This window comes from Capricornis sumatraensis, chromosome 10, assembly GCF_032405125.1.
Source record: "Capricornis sumatraensis isolate serow.1 chromosome 10, serow.2, whole genome shotgun sequence".
Classification (NCBI taxonomy): domain Eukaryota; kingdom Metazoa; phylum Chordata; class Mammalia; order Artiodactyla; family Bovidae; genus Capricornis; species Capricornis sumatraensis.
In genome coordinates, this window is record NC_091078.1 from 42,289,950 (window position 1) to 42,309,961 (window position 20,012).

The 20,012-nt window shown below is 71.4% G+C and overlaps 10 non-coding genes across 10 annotated transcripts; all 10 read left to right on the plus strand.

Annotated features, from left to right (window-relative positions):
• The first annotated feature begins 1,008 nt into the window (after positions 1 to 1,008).
• On the plus strand, positions 1,009 to 1,127 carry LOC138087960 (5S ribosomal RNA). Its single transcript, XR_011145559.1, has one exon. It is a non-coding gene; the product is annotated as a 5S ribosomal RNA (ribosomal RNA).
• Positions 1,128 to 3,099: 1,972 nt separating this feature from the next.
• LOC138087961 (5S ribosomal RNA) lies at positions 3,100 to 3,218 on the plus strand. Its single transcript, XR_011145560.1, has one exon. It is a non-coding gene; the product is annotated as a 5S ribosomal RNA (ribosomal RNA).
• A 1,971-nt stretch (positions 3,219 to 5,189) lies between these two features.
• Positions 5,190 to 5,308, plus strand: LOC138087962 (5S ribosomal RNA). The gene has a single exon (XR_011145561.1). It is a non-coding gene; the product is annotated as a 5S ribosomal RNA (ribosomal RNA).
• Positions 5,309 to 7,284: 1,976 nt separating this feature from the next.
• On the plus strand, positions 7,285 to 7,403 carry LOC138087963 (5S ribosomal RNA). The gene has a single exon (XR_011145562.1). It is a non-coding gene; the product is annotated as a 5S ribosomal RNA (ribosomal RNA).
• A 1,978-nt stretch (positions 7,404 to 9,381) lies between these two features.
• On the plus strand, positions 9,382 to 9,500 carry LOC138087964 (5S ribosomal RNA). The gene has a single exon (XR_011145563.1). It is a non-coding gene; the product is annotated as a 5S ribosomal RNA (ribosomal RNA).
• Positions 9,501 to 11,475: 1,975 nt separating this feature from the next.
• LOC138087966 (5S ribosomal RNA) lies at positions 11,476 to 11,594 on the plus strand. The gene has a single exon (XR_011145566.1). It is a non-coding gene; the product is annotated as a 5S ribosomal RNA (ribosomal RNA).
• A 1,978-nt stretch (positions 11,595 to 13,572) lies between these two features.
• On the plus strand, positions 13,573 to 13,691 carry LOC138087967 (5S ribosomal RNA). Its single transcript, XR_011145567.1, has one exon. It is a non-coding gene; the product is annotated as a 5S ribosomal RNA (ribosomal RNA).
• Positions 13,692 to 15,669: 1,978 nt separating this feature from the next.
• On the plus strand, positions 15,670 to 15,788 carry LOC138087968 (5S ribosomal RNA). The gene has a single exon (XR_011145568.1). It is a non-coding gene; the product is annotated as a 5S ribosomal RNA (ribosomal RNA).
• Positions 15,789 to 17,763: 1,975 nt separating this feature from the next.
• Positions 17,764 to 17,882, plus strand: LOC138087969 (5S ribosomal RNA). Its single transcript, XR_011145569.1, has one exon. It is a non-coding gene; the product is annotated as a 5S ribosomal RNA (ribosomal RNA).
• Positions 17,883 to 19,859: 1,977 nt separating this feature from the next.
• Positions 19,860 to 19,978, plus strand: LOC138087970 (5S ribosomal RNA). The gene has a single exon (XR_011145570.1). It is a non-coding gene; the product is annotated as a 5S ribosomal RNA (ribosomal RNA).
• Positions 19,979 to 20,012: the final 34 nt, after the last annotated feature.

Below are 20,012 nucleotides of genomic sequence, written 5' to 3' on the forward strand. Positions count from 1 at the left end.
GTCTCCCTCTCTCTGGCTCTCCCTCCCTGGGTGTGCCTGCGCGCTCGTGTCTGTCTGTCTGTCTGCATCTGCCTCTGCCTCTGCCTCTGCCCTCTCGCCGTCTTGGGAGCCTGTCTCTGAACCTTCATCTCTTTCCGTCTCTGTCTCTCCTGACCCCCGGGCCTCCCGTCCCTTCCTCTGGCCCCGGCCTCTCACGGGTGGGTGCTCTGGCTGTGGCCCTGGCTGACGAGCTTGCGCCGGCCGGCTGTCTCACTTGGCGTGGGTGCCTGCGAGTGTGTCTGTGTGCCTGTCCGTGTGGCTGCATGTCGTTCGTCTGCACCCTCAGCAAGGTCCTGTGCTTGGAGGGCGGCGTGGGGGCAAGGAGGGGGGGGGTCTCGGTGGGGCGAAGGGGCGGGGCTGACGAGCTCTGGGCGCCGGCGCTGGTGGCTCCAGGTGGGTTTGGGCACCGCGCAGGTGCCGGGCAGGATGGGCGCTCAGGGCCACGGCTGGGCTGCGCCTAGGCCCGCAGGAGGCTCAGAGGACCGCGGGCCCCAGCGGGCCCCAGCGGGCCCCGAGGCCAGACAGATCCGGGGCCACGTGGCCCTGGGCAGCGAACGCCTTGGGGAGGTGGGCGAGGGGGTGGGGGAGGGGCGGCGGCCCCCGAGCCGGGTGGTGCCTGGAGGGTCCCAGGGTGGGAGAGCGCCAAGACCTCCGCGCCCCTCACTCCACCCTCCCCCCTACAGCCCCCGGCAGGCACACCCGGCCGGCTGCTCCGGGTCCCGGAAGCCCTGTGGTCCCCCGGGCCGGGCCGGCCGAGTGTTGGCCGGGGGTGACGGGGGGCGGGGGGCGGGGCGGCGTGGGCCGGCCACCGGGCCGCCGGGAGTCCGGTCGCGGGTGGTGCAGCTCAAGTGCAGCGCGCGCTCCGTGGAGAGCTGGAGAGCTGCGGCCGCCGGCTGGCCCGACCGGCAGGTCAGAGCGAAAGGCAGGCGCAGCGCAGGGCTCTTAGGGCGCCTGGCGGCAGCCGCCTCCGTCTACGGCCATACCACCCTGAACGCGCCCGATCTCGTCTGATCTCGGAAGCTAAGCAGGGTCGGGCCCGGTTAGTACTTGGATGGGAGACCGCCTGGGAATACCGGGTGCTGTAGGCTTTTTGTTGTCTCTTTTTTTCCCTGCCTCCCCTCTCCTTTAGCCCCGGGCCCCAGCCGCACCGCAAGCCCCGCCTGCCGCTGGCCCCTGGCACCCCACCGCGCTCAGAGCCGCCGCCTGCCTTCCAGCCCCTCTCAGGTTGGGTGGCCGGGGCCCCGACTCCCGCTGCAGACCTGGGTTGCCTCCGCGCGGCCCGCGAGCCCCTGGGCTTTCGGCGTCCAGGAAACCAGAGGAACGGCGGGGGCGGGGGCGCGGGGGTCTCTGTCTGGGGCTCCCTTGGCAGGCCTCAGGCAATTCTGGGCGGGGCCGGGGCCCCAGCCCCACCCCCAGACGCATCCTGCCAGGCAACCTCGAGGTCTCCCGCAGGCGCGGGCGCACAACACACACACACACACACACACACACACACACACCCTCACGCCCGCCCCCCCGCCCCCCCGCCCCCCAAACACAGACACACCCCCCGCAGCCCAGACAGGTCAAGAGCCGGAAACCACAAGTAAGGGAGACGGAGAAAGAGGGAGAGAGAGAGACAGCAAGAGGACCACACAGGCTTCCAAAGGCCCGGCCGCCACACCCTCCCCCCTCCACTGTGGGTATCCACCCGGCCCCCCAGTCGACCCGACCCCACCGTCGCCCACCGACACACTCACACGCACACTCTCTCCCACACTCAGCCTCTGGCCTGGGGGCGGGGGCTGGGTCTCGCCTCAGGGAGCCAAGCCGAAGGGGACCTTTGAGACCTCGGCTGCGAGGAAGTCTTGGGGTCCCCACGGGTGATTGCCAGCCCCAGGGCACCGCGTCCAGCCCGGGCTCGCCCGGCCCAAGGCTGACGCCCCCTCCCTTGCGCACGGGCCGCTCTCTGCGGTGTGTGACGGTCTGTGCCAGAGTGTCCGTCTCGGATGGGATGCCATCCCCTGTCCCCTGTCCGTGTCCCGCTTTCCGTCTCTCTGTCGGTCGCTCTGTGTCTCCCTCTCTCTGGCTCTCCCTCCCTGGGTGTGCCTGCGCGCTCGTGTCTGTCTGTCTGTCTGCATCTGCCTCTGCCTCTGCCTCTGCCCTCTCGCCGTCTTGGGAGCCTGTCTCTGAACCTTCATCTCTTTCCGTCTCTGTCTCTCCTGACCCCCGGGCCTCCCGTCCCTTCCTCTGGCCCCGGCCTCTCACGGGTGGGTGCTCTGGCTGTGGCCCTGGCTGACGAGCTTGCGCCGGCCGGCTGTCTCACTTAGCGTGGGTGCCTGCGAGTGTGTCTGTGTGCCTGTCCGTGTGGCTGCATGTCGCTCGTCTGCACCCTCAGCAAGGTCCTGTGCTTGGAGGGCGGCGTGGGGGCAAGGGGGGGGGGGGTCTCGGTGGGGCGAAGGGGCGGGGCTGACGAGCTCTGGGCGCCGGCGCTGGTGGCTCCAGGTGGGTTTGGGCACCGCGCAGGTGCCGGGCAGGATGGGCGCTCAGGGCCACGGCTGGGCTGCGCCTAGGCCCGCAGGAGGCTCAGAGGACCGCGGGCCCCAGCGGGCCCCAGCGGGCCCCGAGGCCAGACAGATCCGGGGCCACGTGGCCCTGGGCAGCGAACGCCTTGGGGAGGTGGGCGAGGGGGTGGGGGAGGGGCGGCGGCCCCCGAGCCGGGTGGTGCCTGGAGGGTCCCAGGGTGGGAGAGCGCCAAGACCTCCGCGCCCCTCACTCCACCCTCCCCCCTACAGCCCCCGGCAGGCACACCCGGCCGGCTGCTCCGGGTCCCGGAAGCCCTGTGGTCCCCCGGGCCGGGCCGGCCGAGTGTTGGCCGGGGGTGACGGGGGGCGGGGGGCGGGGCGGCGTGGGCCGGCCACCGGGCCGCCGGGAGTCCGGTCGCGGGTGGTGCAGCTCAAGTGCAGCGCGCGCTCCGTGGAGAGCTGGAGAGCTGCGGCCGCCGGCTGGCCCGACCGGCAGGTCAGAGCGAAAGGCAGGCGCAGCGCAGGGCTCTTAGGGCGCCTGGCGGCAGCCGCCTCCGTCTACGGCCATACCACCCTGAACGCGCCCGATCTCGTCTGATCTCGGAAGCTAAGCAGGGTCGGGCCCGGTTAGTACTTGGATGGGAGACCGCCTGGGAATACCGGGTGCTGTAGGCTTTTTGTTGTCTCTTTTTTTCCCTACCTCCCCTCTCCTTTAGCCCCGGGCCCCAGGCGCACCGCAAGCCCCGCCTGCTGCTGGCCCCTGGCACCCCACCGCGCTCAGAGCCGCCGCCTGCCTTCCAGCCCCTCTCAGGTTGGGTGGCCGGGGCCCCGACTCCCGCTGCAGACCTGGGTTGCCTCCGCGCGGCCCGCGAGCCCCTGGGCTTTCGGCGTCCAGGAAACCAGAGGAACGGCGGGGGCGGGGGCGCGGGGGTCTCTGTCTGGGGCTCCCTTGGCAGGCCTCAGGCAATTCTGGGCGGGGCCGGGGCCCCAGCCCCACCCCCAGACGCATCCTGCCAGGCAACCTCGAGGTCTCCCGCAGGCGCGGGCGCACAACACACACACACACACACACACACACACACACACCCTCACGCCCGCCCCCCCGCCCCCCCGCCCCCCAAACACAGACACACCCCCCGCAGCCCAGACAGGTCAAGAGCCGGAAACCACAAGTAAGGGAGACGGAGAAAGAGGGAGAGAGAGAGACAGCAAGAGGACCACACAGGCTTCCAAAGGCCCGGCCGCCACACCCTCCCCCCTCCACTGTGGGTATCCACCCGGCCCCCCAGTCGACCCGACCCCACCGTCGCCCACCGACACACTCACACGCACACTCTCTCCCACACTCAGCCTCTGGCCTGGGGGCGGGGGCTGGGTCTCGCCTCAGGGAGCCAAGCCGAAGGGGACCTTTGAGACCTCGGCTGCGAGGAAGTCTTGGGGTCCCCACGGGTGATTGCCAGCCCCAGGGCACCGCGTCCAGCCCGGGCTCGCCCGGCCCAAGGCTGACGCCCCCTCCCTTGCGCACGGGCCGCTCTCTGCGGTGTGTGACGGTCTGTGCCAGAGTGTCCGTCTCGGATGGGATGCCATCCCCTGTCCCCTGTCCGTGTCCCGCTTTCCGTCTCTCTGTCGGTCGCTCTGTGTCTCCCTCTCTCTGGCTCTCCCTCCCTGGGTGTGCCTGCGCGCTCGTGTCTGTCTGTCTGTCTGCATCTGCCTCTGCCTCTGCCTCTGCCCTCTCGCCGTCTTGGGAGCCTGTCTCTGAACCTTCATCTCTTTCCGTCTCTGTCTCTCCTGACCCCCGGGCCTCCCGTCCCTTCCTCTGGCCCCGGCCTCTCACGGGTGGGTGCTCTGGCTGTGGCCCTGGCTGACGAGCTTGCGCCGGCCGGCTGTCTCACTTAGCGTGGGTGCCTGCGAGTGTGTCTGTGTGCCTGTCCGTGTGGCTGCATGTCGCTCGTCTGCACCCTCAGCAAGGTCCTGTGCTTGGAGGGCGGCGTGGGGGCAAGGGGGGGGGGGTCTCGGTGGGGCGAAGGGGCGGGGCTGACGAGCTCTGGGCGCCGGCGCTGGTGGCTCCAGGTGGGTTTGGGCACCGCGCAGGTGCCGGGCAGGATGGGCGCTCAGGGCCACGGCTGGGCTGCGCCTAGGCCCGCAGGAGGCTCAGAGGACCGCGGGCCCCAGCGGGCCCCAGCGGGCCCCGAGGCCAGACAGATCCGGGGCCACGTGGCCCTGGGCAGCGAACGCCTTGGGGAGGTGGGCGAGGGGGTGGGGGAGGGGCGGCGGCCCCCGAGCCGGGTGGTGCCTGGAGGGTCCCAGGGTGGGAGAGCGCCAAGACCTCCGCGCCCCTCACTCCACCCTCCCCCCTACAGCCCCCGGCAGGCACACCCGGCCGGCTGCTCCGGGTCCCGGAAGCCCTGTGGTCCCCCGGGCCGGGCCGGCCGAGTGTTGGCCGGGGGTGACGGGGGGCGGGGGGCGGGGCGGCGTGGGCCGGCCACCGGGCCGCCGGGAGTCCGGTCGCGGGTGGTGCAGCTCAAGTGCAGCGCGCGCTCCGTGGAGAGCTGGAGAGCTGCGGCCGCCGGCTGGCCCGACCGGCAGGTCAGAGCGAAAGGCAGGCGCAGCGCAGGGCTCTTAGGGCGCCTGGCGGCAGCCGCCTCCGTCTACGGCCATACCACCCTGAACGCGCCCGATCTCGTCTGATCTCGGAAGCTAAGCAGGGTCGGGCCCGGTTAGTACTTGGATGGGAGACCGCCTGGGAATACCGGGTGCTGTAGGCTTTTTGTTGTCTCTTTTTTTCCCTGCCTCCCCTCTCCTTTAGCCCCGGGCCCCAGCCGCACCGCAAGCCCCGCCTGCCGCTGGCCCCTGGCACCCCACCGCGCTCAGAGCCGCCGCCTGCCTTCCAGCCCCTCTCAGGTTGGGTGGCCGGGGCCCCGACTCCCGCTGCAGACCTGGGTTGCCTCCGCGCGGCCCGCGAGCCCCTGGGCTTTCGGCGTCCAGGAAACCAGAGGAACGGCGGGGGCGGGGGCGCGGGGGTCTCTGTCTGGGGCTCCCTTGGCAGGCCTCAGGCAATTCTGGGCGGGGCCGGGGCCCCAGCCCCACCCCCAGACGCATCCTGCCAGGCAACCTCGAGGTCTCCCGCAGGCGCGGGCGCACAACACACACACACACACACACACACACACACACACACACCCTCACGCCCGCCCCCCCGCCCCCCAAACACAGACACACCCCCCGCAGCCCAGACAGGTCAAGAGCCGGAAACCACAAGTAAGGGAGACGGAGAAAGAGGGAGAGAGAGAGACAGCAAGAGGACCACACAGGCTTCCAAAGGCCCGGCCGCCACACCCTCCCCCCTCCACTGTGGGTATCCACCCGGCCCCCCAGTCGACCCGACCCCACCGTCGCCCACCGACACACTCACACGCACACTCTCTCCCACACTCAGCTTCTGGCCTGGGGGCGGGGGCTGGGTCTCGCCTCAGGGAGCCAAGCCGAAGGGGACCTTTGAGACCTCGGCTGCGAGGAAGTCTTGGGGTCCCCACGGGTGATTGCCAGCCCCAGGGCACCGCGTCCAGCCCGGGCTCGCCCGGCCCAAGGCTGACGCCCCCTCCCTTGCGCACGGGCCGCTCTCTGCGGTGTGTGACGGTCTGTGCCAGAGTGTCCGTCTCGGATGGGATGCCATCCCCTGTCCCCTGTCCGTGTCCCGCTTTCCGTCTCTCTGTCGGTCGCTCTGTGTCTCCCTCTCTCTGGCTCTCCCTCCCTGGGTGTGCCTGCGCGCTCGTGTCTGTCTGTCTGTCTGCATCTGCCTCTGCCTCTGCCTCTGCCCTCTCGCCGTCTTGGGAGCCTGTCTCTGAACCTTCATCTCTTTCCGTCTCTGTCTCTCCTGACCCCCGGGCCTCCCGTCCCTTCCTCTGGCCCCGGCCTCTCACGGGTGGGTGCTCTGGCTGTGGCCCTGGCTGACGAGCTTGCGCCGGCCGGCTGTCTCACTTAGCGTGGGTGCCTGCGAGTGTGTCTGTGTGCCTGTCCGTGTGGCTGCATGTCGCTCGTCTGCACCCTCAGCAAGGTCCTGTGCTTGGAGGGCGGCGTGGGGGCAAGGGGGGGGGGGGTCTCGGTGGGGCGAAGGGGCGGGGCTGACGAGCTCTGGGCGCCGGCGCTGGTGGCTCCAGGTGGGTTTGGGCACCGCGCAGGTGCCGGGCAGGATGGGCGCTCAGGGCCACGGCTGGGCTGCGCCTAGGCCCGCAGGAGGCTCAGAGGACCGCGGGCCCCAGCGGGCCCCAGCGGGCCCCGAGGCCAGACAGATCCGGGGCCACGTGGCCCTGGGCAGCGAACGCCTTGGGGAGGTGGGCGAGGGGGTGGGGGGGTGGGGGAGGGGCGGCGGCCCCCGAGCCGGGTGGTGCCTGGAGGGTCCCAGGGTGGGAGAGCGCCAAGACCTCCGCGCCCCTCACTCCACCCTCCCCCCTACAGCCCCCGGCAGGCACACCCGGCCGGCTGCTCCGGGTCCCGGAAGCCCTGTGGTCCCCCGGGCCGGGCCGGCCGAGTGTTGGCCGGGGGTGACGGGGGGCGGGGGGCGGGGCGGCGTGGGCCGGCCACCGGGCCGCCGGGAGTCCGGTCGCGGGTGGTGCAGCTCAAGTGCAGCGCGCGCTCCGTGGAGAGCTGGAGAGCTGCGGCCGCCGGCTGGCCCGACCGGCAGGTCAGAGCGAAAGGCAGGCGCAGCGCAGGGCTCTTAGGGCGCCTGGCGGCAGCCGCCTCCGTCTACGGCCATACCACCCTGAACGCGCCCGATCTCGTCTGATCTCGGAAGCTAAGCAGGGTCGGGCCCGGTTAGTACTTGGATGGGAGACCGCCTGGGAATACCGGGTGCTGTAGGCTTTTTGTTGTCTCTTTTTTTCCCTGCCTCCCCTCTCCTTTAGCCCCGGGCCCCAGCCGCACCGCAAGCCCCGCCTGCCGCTGGCCCCTGGCACCCCACCGCGCTCAGAGCCGCCGCCTGCCTTCCAGCCCCTCTCAGGTTGGGTGGCCGGGGCCCCGACTCCCGCTGCAGACCTGGGTTGCCTCCGCGCGGCCCGCGAGCCCCTGGGCTTTCGGCGTCCAGGAAACCAGAGGAACGGCGGGGGCGGGGGCGCGGGGGTCTCTGTCTGGGGCTCCCTTGGCAGGCCTCAGGCAATTCTGGGCGGGGCCGGGGCCCCAGCCCCACCCCCAGACGCATCCTGCCAGGCAACCTCGAGGTCTCCCGCAGGCGCGGGCGCACAACACACACACACACACACACACACACACACACACACACCCTCACGCCCGCCCCCCCGCCCCCCAAACACAGACACACCCCCCGCAGCCCAGACAGGTCAAGAGCCGGAAACCACAAGTAAGGGAGACGGAGAAAGAGGGAGAGAGAGAGACAGCAAGAGGACCACACAGGCTTCCAAAGGCCCGGCCGCCACACCCTCCCCCCTCCACTGTGGGTATCCACCCGGCCCCCCAGTCGACCCGACCCCACCGTCGCCCACCGACACACTCACACGCACACTCTCTCCCACACTCAGCTTCTGGCCTGGGGGCGGGGGCTGGGTCTCGCCTCAGGGAGCCAAGCCGAAGGGGACCTTTGAGACCTCGGCTGCGAGGAAGTCTTGGGGTCCCCACGGGTGATTGCCAGCCCCAGGGCACCGCGTCCAGCCCGGGCTCGCCCGGCCCAAGGCTGACGCCCCCTCCCTTGCGCACGGGCCGCTCTCTGCGGTGTGTGACGGTCTGTGCCAGAGTGTCCGTCTCGGATGGGATGCCATCCCCTGTCCCCTGTCCGTGTCCCGCTTTCCGTCTCTCTGTCGGTCGCTCTGTGTCTCCCTCTCTCTGGCTCTCCCTCCCTGGGTGTGCCTGCGCGCTCGTGTCTGTCTGTCTGTCTGCATCTGCCTCTGCCTCTGCCTCTGCCCTCTCGCCGTCTTGGGAGCCTGTCTCTGAACCTTCATCTCTTTCCGTCTCTGTCTCTCCTGACCCCCGGGCCTCCCGTCCCTTCCTCTGGCCCCGGCCTCTCACGGGTGGGTGCTCTGGCTGTGGCCCTGGCTGACGAGCTTGCGCCGGCCGGCTGTCTCACTTAGCGTGGGTGCCTGCGAGTGTGTCTGTGTGCCTGTCCGTGTGGCTGCATGTCGCTCGTCTGCACCCTCAGCAAGGTCCTGTGCTTGGAGGGCGGCGTGGGGGCAAGGGGGGGGGGGGGGTCTCGGTGGGGCGAAGGGGCGGGGCTGACGAGCTCTGGGCGCCGGCGCTGGTGGCTCCAGGTGGGTTTGGGCACCGCGCAGGTGCCGGGCAGGATGGGCGCTCAGGGCCACGGCTGGGCTGCGCCTAGGCCCGCAGGAGGCTCAGAGGACCGCGGGCCCCAGCGGGCCCCAGCGGGCCCCGAGGCCAGACAGATCCGGGGCCACGTGGCCCTGGGCAGCGAACGCCTTGGGGAGGTGGGCGAGGGGGTGGGGGGGTGGGGGAGGGGCGGCGGCCCCCGAGCCGGGTGGTGCCTGGAGGGTCCCAGGGTGGGAGAGCGCCAAGACCTCCGCGCCCCTCACTCCACCCTCCCCCCTACAGCCCCCGGCAGGCACACCCGGCCGGCTGCTCCGGGTCCCGGAAGCCCTGTGGTCCCCCGGGCCGGGCCGGCCGAGTGTTGGCCGGGGGTGACGGGGGGCGGGGGGCGGGGCGGCGTGGGCCGGCCACCGGGCCGCCGGGAGTCCGGTCGCGGGTGGTGCAGCTCAAGTGCAGCGCGCGCTCCGTGGAGAGCTGGAGAGCTGCGGCCGCCGGCTGGCCCGACCGGCAGGTCAGAGCGAAAGGCAGGCGCAGCGCAGGGCTCTTAGGGCGCCTGGCGGCAGCCGCCTCCGTCTACGGCCATACCACCCTGAACGCGCCCGATCTCGTCTGATCTCGGAAGCTAAGCAGGGTCGGGCCCGGTTAGTACTTGGATGGGAGACCGCCTGGGAATACCGGGTGCTGTAGGCTTTTTGTTGTCTCTTTTTTTCCCTGCCTCCCCTCTCCTTTAGCCCCGGGCCCCAGCCGCACCGCAAGCCCCGCCTGCCGCTGGCCCCTGGCACCCCACCGCGCTCAGAGCCGCCGCCTGCCTTCCAGCCCCTCTCAGGTTGGGTGGCCGGGGCCCCGACTCCCGCTGCAGACCTGGGTTGCCTCCGCGCGGCCCGCGAGCCCCTGGGCTTTCGGCGTCCAGGAAACCAGAGGAACGGCGGGGGCGGGGGCGCGGGGGTCTCTGTCTGGGGCTCCCTTGGCAGGCCTCAGGCAATTCTGGGCGGGGCCGGGGCCCCAGCCCCACCCCCAGACGCATCCTGCCAGGCAACCTCGAGGTCTCCCGCAGGCGCGGGCGCACAACACACACACACACACACACACACACACACACACACACCCTCACGCCCGCCCCCCCGCCCCCCCGCCCCCCAAACACAGACACACCCCCCGCAGCCCAGACAGGTCAAGAGCCGGAAACCACAAGTAAGGGAGACGGAGAAAGAGGGAGAGAGAGAGACAGCAAGAGGACCACACAGGCTTCCAAAGGCCCGGCCGCCACACCCTCCCCCCTCCACTGTGGGTATCCACCCGGCCCCCCAGTCGACCCGACCCCACCGTCGCCCACCGACACACTCACACGCACACTCTCTCCCACACTCAGCCTCTGGCCTGGGGGCGGGGGCTGGGTCTCGCCTCAGGGAGCCAAGCCGAAGGGGACCTTTGAGACCTCGGCTGCGAGGAAGTCTTGGGGTCCCCACGGGTGATTGCCAGCCCCAGGGCACCGCGTCCAGCCCGGGCTCGCCCGGCCCAAGGCTGACGCCCCCTCCCTTGCGCACGGGCCGCTCTCTGCGGTGTGTGACGGTCTGTGCCAGAGTGTCCGTCTCGGATGGGATGCCATCCCCTGTCCCCTGTCCGTGTCCCGCTTTCCGTCTCTCTGTCGGTCGCTCTGTGTCTCCCTCTCTCTGGCTCTCCCTCCCTGGGTGTGCCTGCGCGCTCGTGTCTGTCTGTCTGTCTGCATCTGCCTCTGCCTCTGCCTCTGCCCTCTCGCCGTCTTGGGAGCCTGTCTCTGAACCTTCATCTCTTTCCGTCTCTGTCTCTCCTGACCCCCGGGCCTCCCGTCCCTTCCTCTGGCCCCGGCCTCTCACGGGTGGGTGCTCTGGCTGTGGCCCTGGCTGACGAGCTTGCGCCGGCCGGCTGTCTCACTTAGCGTGGGTGCCTGCGAGTGTGTCTGTGTGCCTGTCCGTGTGGCTGCATGTCGCTCGTCTGCACCCTCAGCAAGGTCCTGTGCTTGGAGGGCGGCGTGGGGGCAAGGGGGGGGGGGTCTCGGTGGGGCGAAGGGGCGGGGCTGACGAGCTCTGGGCGCCGGCGCTGGTGGCTCCAGGTGGGTTTGGGCACCGCGCAGGTGCCGGGCAGGATGGGCGCTCAGGGCCACGGCTGGGCTGCGCCTAGGCCCGCAGGAGGCTCAGAGGACCGCGGGCCCCAGCGGGCCCCAGCGGGCCCCGAGGCCAGACAGATCCGGGGCCACGTGGCCCTGGGCAGCGAACGCCTTGGGGAGGTGGGCGAGGGGGTGGGGGAGGGGCGGCGGCCCCCGAGCCGGGTGGTGCCTGGAGGGTCCCAGGGTGGGAGAGCGCCAAGACCTCCGCGCCCCTCACTCCACCCTCCCCCCTACAGCCCCCGGCAGGCACACCCGGCCGGCTGCTCCGGGTCCCGGAAGCCCTGTGGTCCCCCGGGCCGGGCCGGCCGAGTGTTGGCCGGGGGTGACGGGGGGCGGGGGGCGGGGCGGCGTGGGCCGGCCACCGGGCCGCCGGGAGTCCGGTCGCGGGTGGTGCAGCTCAAGTGCAGCGCGCGCTCCGTGGAGAGCTGGAGAGCTGCGGCCGCCGGCTGGCCCGACCGGCAGGTCAGAGCGAAAGGCAGGCGCAGCGCAGGGCTCTTAGGGCGCCTGGCGGCAGCCGCCTCCGTCTACGGCCATACCACCCTGAACGCGCCCGATCTCGTCTGATCTCGGAAGCTAAGCAGGGTCGGGCCCGGTTAGTACTTGGATGGGAGACCGCCTGGGAATACCGGGTGCTGTAGGCTTTTTGTTGTCTCTTTTTTTCCCTGCCTCCCCTCTCCTTTAGCCCCGGGCCCCAGCCGCACCGCAAGCCCCGCCTGCCGCTGGCCCCTGGCACCCCACCGCGCTCAGAGCCGCCGCCTGCCTTCCAGCCCCTCTCAGGTTGGGTGGCCGGGGCCCCGACTCCCGCTGCAGACCTGGGTTGCCTCCGCGCGGCCCGCGAGCCCCTGGGCTTTCGGCGTCCAGGAAACCAGAGGAACGGCGGGGGCGGGGGCGCGGGGGTCTCTGTCTGGGGCTCCCTTGGCAGGCCTCAGGCAATTCTGGGCGGGGCCGGGGCCCCAGCCCCACCCCCAGACGCATCCTGCCAGGCAACCTCGAGGTCTCCCGCAGGCGCGGGCGCACAACACACACACACACACACACACACACACACACACACACACCCTCACGCCCGCCCCCCCGCCCCCCAAACACAGACACACCCCCCGCAGCCCAGACAGGTCAAGAGCCGGAAACCACAAGTAAGGGAGACGGAGAAAGAGGGAGAGAGAGAGACAGCAAGAGGACCACACAGGCTTCCAAAGGCCCGGCCGCCACACCCTCCCCCCTCCACTGTGGGTATCCACCCGGCCCCCCAGTCGACCCGACCCCACCGTCGCCCACCGACACACTCACACGCACACTCTCTCCCACACTCAGCTTCTGGCCTGGGGGCGGGGGCTGGGTCTCGCCTCAGGGAGCCAAGCCGAAGGGGACCTTTGAGACCTCGGCTGCGAGGAAGTCTTGGGGTCCCCACGGGTGATTGCCAGCCCCAGGGCACCGCGTCCAGCCCGGGCTCGCCCGGCCCAAGGCTGACGCCCCCTCCCTTGCGCACGGGCCGCTCTCTGCGGTGTGTGACGGTCTGTGCCAGAGTGTCCGTCTCGGATGGGATGCCATCCCCTGTCCCCTGTCCGTGTCCCGCTTTCCGTCTCTCTGTCGGTCGCTCTGTGTCTCCCTCTCTCTGGCTCTCCCTCCCTGGGTGTGCCTGCGCGCTCGTGTCTGTCTGTCTGTCTGCATCTGCCTCTGCCTCTGCCTCTGCCCTCTCGCCGTCTTGGGAGCCTGTCTCTGAACCTTCATCTCTTTCCGTCTCTGTCTCTCCTGACCCCCGGGCCTCCCGTCCCTTCCTCTGGCCCCGGCCTCTCACGGGTGGGTGCTCTGGCTGTGGCCCTGGCTGACGAGCTTGCGCCGGCCGGCTGTCTCACTTAGCGTGGGTGCCTGCGAGTGTGTCTGTGTGCCTGTCCGTGTGGCTGCATGTCGCTCGTCTGCACCCTCAGCAAGGTCCTGTGCTTGGAGGGCGGCGTGGGGGCAAGGGGGGGGGGGGTCTCGGTGGGGCGAAGGGGCGGGGCTGACGAGCTCTGGGCGCCGGCGCTGGTGGCTCCAGGTGGGTTTGGGCACCGCGCAGGTGCCGGGCAGGATGGGCGCTCAGGGCCACGGCTGGGCTGCGCCTAGGCCCGCAGGAGGCTCAGAGGACCGCGGGCCCCAGCGGGCCCCAGCGGGCCCCGAGGCCAGACAGATCCGGGGCCACGTGGCCCTGGGCAGCGAACGCCTTGGGGAGGTGGGCGAGGGGGTGGGGGGGTGGGGGAGGGGCGGCGGCCCCCGAGCCGGGTGGTGCCTGGAGGGTCCCAGGGTGGGAGAGCGCCAAGACCTCCGCGCCCCTCACTCCACCCTCCCCCCTACAGCCCCCGGCAGGCACACCCGGCCGGCTGCTCCGGGTCCCGGAAGCCCTGTGGTCCCCCGGGCCGGGCCGGCCGAGTGTTGGCCGGGGGTGACGGGGGGCGGGGGGCGGGGCGGCGTGGGCCGGCCACCGGGCCGCCGGGAGTCCGGTCGCGGGTGGTGCAGCTCAAGTGCAGCGCGCGCTCCGTGGAGAGCTGGAGAGCTGCGGCCGCCGGCTGGCCCGACCGGCAGGTCAGAGCGAAAGGCAGGCGCAGCGCAGGGCTCTTAGGGCGCCTGGCGGCAGCCGCCTCCGTCTACGGCCATACCACCCTGAACGCGCCCGATCTCGTCTGATCTCGGAAGCTAAGCAGGGTCGGGCCCGGTTAGTACTTGGATGGGAGACCGCCTGGGAATACCGGGTGCTGTAGGCTTTTTGTTGTCTCTTTTTTTCCCTGCCTCCCCTCTCCTTTAGCCCCGGGCCCCAGCCGCACCGCAAGCCCCGCCTGCCGCTGGCCCCTGGCACCCCACCGCGCTCAGAGCCGCCGCCTGCCTTCCAGCCCCTCTCAGGTTGGGTGGCCGGGGCCCCGACTCCCGCTGCAGACCTGGGTTGCCTCCGCGCGGCCCGCGAGCCCCTGGGCTTTCGGCGTCCAGGAAACCAGAGGAACGGCGGGGGCGGGGGCGCGGGGGTCTCTGTCTGGGGCTCCCTTGGCAGGCCTCAGGCAATTCTGGGCGGGGCCGGGGCCCCAGCCCCACCCCCAGACGCATCCTGCCAGGCAACCTCGAGGTCTCCCGCAGGCGCGGGCGCACAACACACACACACACACACACACACACACACACACACACCCTCACGCCCGCCCCCCCGCCCCCCAAACACAGACACACCCCCCGCAGCCCAGACAGGTCAAGAGCCGGAAACCACAAGTAAGGGAGACGGAGAAAGAGGGAGAGAGAGAGACAGCAAGAGGACCACACAGGCTTCCAAAGGCCCGGCCGCCACACCCTCCCCCCTCCACTGTGGGTATCCACCCGGCCCCCCAGTCGACCCGACCCCACCGTCGCCCACCGACACACTCACACGCACACTCTCTCCCACACTCAGCTTCTGGCCTGGGGGCGGGGGCTGGGTCTCGCCTCAGGGAGCCAAGCCGAAGGGGACCTTTGAGACCTCGGCTGCGAGGAAGTCTTGGGGTCCCCACGGGTGATTGCCAGCCCCAGGGCACCGCGTCCAGCCCGGGCTCGCCCGGCCCAAGGCTGACGCCCCCTCCCTTGCGCACGGGCCGCTCTCTGCGGTGTGTGACGGTCTGTGCCAGAGTGTCCGTCTCGGATGGGATGCCATCCCCTGTCCCCTGTCCGTGTCCCGCTTTCCGTCTCTCTGTCGGTCGCTCTGTGTCTCCCTCTCTCTGGCTCTCCCTCCCTGGGTGTGCCTGCGCGCTCGTGTCTGTCTGTCTGTCTGCATCTGCCTCTGCCTCTGCCTCTGCCCTCTCGCCGTCTTGGGAGCCTGTCTCTGAACCTTCATCTCTTTCCGTCTCTGTCTCTCCTGACCCCCGGGCCTCCCGTCCCTTCCTCTGGCCCCGGCCTCTCACGGGTGGGTGCTCTGGCTGTGGCCCTGGCTGACGAGCTTGCGCCGGCCGGCTGTCTCACTTAGCGTGGGTGCCTGCGAGTGTGTCTGTGTGCCTGTCCGTGTGGCTGCATGTCGCTCGTCTGCACCCTCAGCAAGGTCCTGTGCTTGGAGGGCGGCGTGGGGGCAAGGGGGGGGGGGGGGTCTCGGTGGGGCGAAGGGGCGGGGCTGACGAGCTCTGGGCGCCGGCGCTGGTGGCTCCAGGTGGGTTTGGGCACCGCGCAGGTGCCGGGCAGGATGGGCGCTCAGGGCCACGGCTGGGCTGCGCCTAGGCCCGCAGGAGGCTCAGAGGACCGCGGGCCCCAGCGGGCCCCAGCGGGCCCCGAGGCCAGACAGATCCGGGGCCACGTGGCCCTGGGCAGCGAACGCCTTGGGGAGGTGGGCGAGGGGGTGGGGGGGTGGGGGAGGGGCGGCGGCCCCCGAGCCGGGTGGTGCCTGGAGGGTCCCAGGGTGGGAGAGCGCCAAGACCTCCGCGCCCCTCACTCCACCCTCCCCCCTACAGCCCCCGGCAGGCACACCCGGCCGGCTGCTCCGGGTCCCGGAAGCCCTGTGGTCCCCCGGGCCGGGCCGGCCGAGTGTTGGCCGGGGGTGACGGGGGGCGGGGGGCGGGGCGGCGTGGGCCGGCCACCGGGCCGCCGGGAGTCCGGTCGCGGGTGGTGCAGCTCAAGTGCAGCGCGCGCTCCGTGGAGAGCTGGAGAGCTGCGGCCGCCGGCTGGCCCGACCGGCAGGTCAGAGCGAAAGGCAGGCGCAGCGCAGGGCTCTTAGGGCGCCTGGCGGCAGCCGCCTCCGTCTACGGCCATACCACCCTGAACGCGCCCGATCTCGTCTGATCTCGGAAGCTAAGCAGGGTCGGGCCCGGTTAGTACTTGGATGGGAGACCGCCTGGGAATACCGGGTGCTGTAGGCTTTTTGTTGTCTCTTTTTTTCCCTGCCTCCCCTCTCCTTTAGCCCCGGGCCCCAGCCGCACCGCAAGCCCCGCCTGCCGCTGGCCCCTGGCACCCCACCGCGCTCAGAGCCGCCGCCTGCCTTCCAGCCCCTCTCAGGTTGGGTGGCCGGGGCCCCGACTCCCGCTGCAGACCTGGGTTGCCTCCGCGCGGCCCGCGAGCCCCTGGGCTTTCGGCGTCCAGGAAACCAGAGGAACGGCGGGGGCGGGGGCGCGGGGGTCTCTGTCTGGGGCTCCCTTGGCAGGCCTCAGGCAATTCTGGGCGGGGCCGGGGCCCCAGCCCCACCCCCAGACGCATCCTGCCAGGCAACCTCGAGGTCTCCCGCAGGCGCGGGCGCACAACACACACACACACACACACACACACACACACACACACCCTCACGCCCGCCCCCCCGCCCCCCCGCCCCCCAAACACAGACACACCCCCCGCAGCCCAGACAGGTCAAGAGCCGGAAACCACAAGTAAGGGAGACGGAGAAAGAGGGAGAGAGAGAGACAGCAAGAGGACCACACAGGCTTCCAAAGGCCCGGCCGCCACACCCTCCCCCCTCCACTGTGGGTATCCACCCGGCCCCCCAGTCGACCCGACCCCACCGTCGCCCACCGACACACTCACACGCACACTCTCTCCCACACTCAGCCTCTGGCCTGGGGGCGGGGGCTGGGTCTCGCCTCAGGGAGCCAAGCCGAAGGGGACCTTTGAGACCTCGGCTGCGAGGAAGTCTTGGGGTCCCCACGGGTGATTGCCAGCCCCAGGGCACCGCGTCCAGCCCGGGCTCGCCCGGCCCAAGGCTGACGCCCCCTCCCTTGCGCACGGGCCGCTCTCTGCGGTGTGTGACGGTCTGTGCCAGAGTGTCCGTCTCGGATGGGATGCCATCCCCTGTCCCCTGTCCGTGTCCCGCTTTCCGTCTCTCTGTCGGTCGCTCTGTGTCTCCCTCTCTCTGGCTCTCCCTCCCTGGGTGTGCCTGCGCGCTCGTGTCTGTCTGTCTGTCTGCATCTGCCTCTGCCTCTGCCTCTGCCCTCTCGCCGTCTTGGGAGCCTGTCTCTGAACCTTCATCTCTTTCCGTCTCTGTCTCTCCTGACCCCCGGGCCTCCCGTCCCTTCCTCTGGCCCCGGCCTCTCACGGGTGGGTGCTCTGGCTGTGGCCCTGGCTGACGAGCTTGCGCCGGCCGGCTGTCTCACTTAGCGTGGGTGCCTGCGAGTGTGTCTGTGTGCCTGTCCGTGTGGCTGCATGTCGCTCGTCTGCACCCTCAGCAAGGTCCTGTGCTTGGAGGGCGGCGTGGGGGCAAGGGGGGGGGGGTCTCGGTGGGGCGAAGGGGCGGGGCTGACGAGCTCTGGGCGCCGGCGCTGGTGGCTCCAGGTGGGTTTGGGCACCGCGCAGGTGCCGGGCAGGATGGGCGCTCAGGGCCACGGCTGGGCTGCGCCTAGGCCCGCAGGAGGCTCAGAGGACCGCGGGCCCCAGCGGGCCCCAGCGGGCCCCGAGGCCAGACAGATCCGGGGCCACGTGGCCCTGGGCAGCGAACGCCTTGGGGAGGTGGGCGAGGGGGTGGGGGAGGGGCGGCGGCCCCCGAGCCGGGTGGTGCCTGGAGGGTCCCAGGGTGGGAGAGCGCCAAGACCTCCGCGCCCCTCACTCCACCCTCCCCCCTACAGCCCCCGGCAGGCACACCCGGCCGGCTGCTCCGGGTCCCGGAAGCCCTGTGGTCCCCCGGGCCGGGCCGGCCGAGTGTTGGCCGGGGGTGACGGGGGGCGGGGGGCGGGGCGGCGTGGGCCGGCCACCGGGCCGCCGGGAGTCCGGTCGCGGGTGGTGCAGCTCAAGTGCAGCGCGCGCTCCGTGGAGAGCTGGAGAGCTGCGGCCGCCGGCTGGCCCGACCGGCAGGTCAGAGCGAAAGGCAGGCGCAGCGCAGGGCTCTTAGGGCGCCTGGCGGCAGCCGCCTCCGTCTACGGCCATACCACCCTGAACGCGCCCGATCTCGTCTGATCTCGGAAGCTAAGCAGGGTCGGGCCCGGTTAGTACTTGGATGGGAGACCGCCTGGGAATACCGGGTGCTGTAGGCTTTTTGTTGTCTCTTTTTTTCCCTGCCTCCCCTCTCCTTTAGCCCCGGGCCCCAGCCGCACCGCAAGCCCCGCCTGCCGCTGGCCCCTGGCACCCCACCGCGCTCAGAGCCGCCGCCTGCCTTCCAGCCCCTCTCAGGTTGGGTGGCCGGGGCCCCGACTCCCGCTGCAGACCTGGGTTGCCTCCGCGCGGCCCGCGAGCCCCTGGGCTTTCGGCGTCCAGGAAACCAGAGGAACGGCGGGGGCGGGGGCGCGGGGGTCTCTGTCTGGGGCTCCCTTGGCAGGCCTCAGGCAATTCTGGGCGGGGCCGGGGCCCCAGCCCCACCCCCAGACGCATCCTGCCAGGCAACCTCGAGGTCTCCCGCAGGCGCGGGCGCACAACACACACACACACACACACACACACACACACACACACCCCCTCACGCCCGCCCCCCCGCCCCCCAAACACAGACACACCCCCCGCAGCCCAGACAGGTCAAGAGCCGGAAACCACAAGTAAGGGAGACGGAGAAAGAGGGAGAGAGAGAGACAGCAAGAGGACCACACAGGCTTCCAAAGGCCCGGCCGCCACACCCTCCCCCCTCCACTGTGGGTATCCACCCGGCCCCCCAGTCGACCCGACCCCACCGTCGCCCACCGACACACTCACACGCACACTCTCTCCCACACTCAGCTTCTGGCCTGGGGGCGGGGGCTGGGTCTCGCCTCAGGGAGCCAAGCCGAAGGGGACCTTTGAGACCTCGGCTGCGAGGAAGTCTTGGGGTCCCCACGGGTGATTGCCAGCCCCAGGGCACCGCGTCCAGCCCGGGCTCGCCCGGCCCAAGGCTGACGCCCCCTCCCTTGCGCACGGGCCGCTCTCTGCGGTGTGTGACGGTCTGTGCCAGAGTGTCCGTCTCGGATGGGATGCCATCCCCTGTCCCCTGTCCGTGTCCCGCTTTCCGTCTCTCTGTCGGTCGCTCTGTGTCTCCCTCTCTCTGGCTCTCCCTCCCTGGGTGTGCCTGCGCGCTCGTGTCTGTCTGTCTGTCTGCATCTGCCTCTGCCTCTGCCTCTGCCCTCTCGCCGTCTTGGGAGCCTGTCTCTGAACCTTCATCTCTTTCCGTCTCTGTCTCTCCTGACCCCCGGGCCTCCCGTCCCTTCCTCTGGCCCCGGCCTCTCACGGGTGGGTGCTCTGGCTGTGGCCCTGGCTGACGAGCTTGCGCCGGCCGGCTGTCTCACTTAGCGTGGGTGCCTGCGAGTGTGTCTGTGTGCCTGTCCGTGTGGCTGCATGTCGCTCGTCTGCACCCTCAGCAAGGTCCTGTGCTTGGAGGGCGGCGTGGGGGCAAGGGGGGGGGGGTCTCGGTGGGGCGAAGGGGCGGGGCTGACGAGCTCTGGGCGCCGGCGCTGGTGGCTCCAGGTGGGTTTGGGCACCGCGCAGGTGCCGGGCAGGATGGGCGCTCAGGGCCACGGCTGGGCTGCGCCTAGGCCCGCAGGAGGCTCAGAGGACCGCGGGCCCCAGCGGGCCCCAGCGGGCCCCGAGGCCAGACAGATCCGGGGCCACGTGGCCCTGGGCAGCGAACGCCTTGGGGAGGTGGGCGAGGGGGTGGGGGGGTGGGGGAGGGGCGGCGGCCCCCGAGCCGGGTGGTGCCTGGAGGGTCCCAGGGTGGGAGAGCGCCAAGACCTCCGCGCCCCTCACTCCACCCTCCCCCCTACAGCCCCCGGCAGGCACACCCGGCCGGCTGCTCCGGGTCCCGGAAGCCCTGTGGTCCCCCGGGCCGGGCCGGCCGAGTGTTGGCCGGGGGTGACGGGGGGCGGGGGGCGGGGCGGCGTGGGCCGGCCACCGGGCCGCCGGGAGTCCGGTCGCGGGTGGTGCAGCTCAAGTGCAGCGCGCGCTCCGTGGAGAGCTGGAGAGCTGCGGCCGCCGGCTGGCCCGACCGGCAGGTCAGAGCGAAAGGCAGGCGCAGCGCAGGGCTCTTAGGGCGCCTGGCGGCAGCCGCCTCCGTCTACGGCCATACCACCCTGAACGCGCCCGATCTCGTCTGATCTCGGAAGCTAAGCAGGGTCGGGCCCGGTTAGTACTTGGATGGGAGACCGCCTGGGAATACCGGGTGCTGTAGGCTTTTTGTTGTCTCTTTTTTTCCCTGCCTCCCCTCT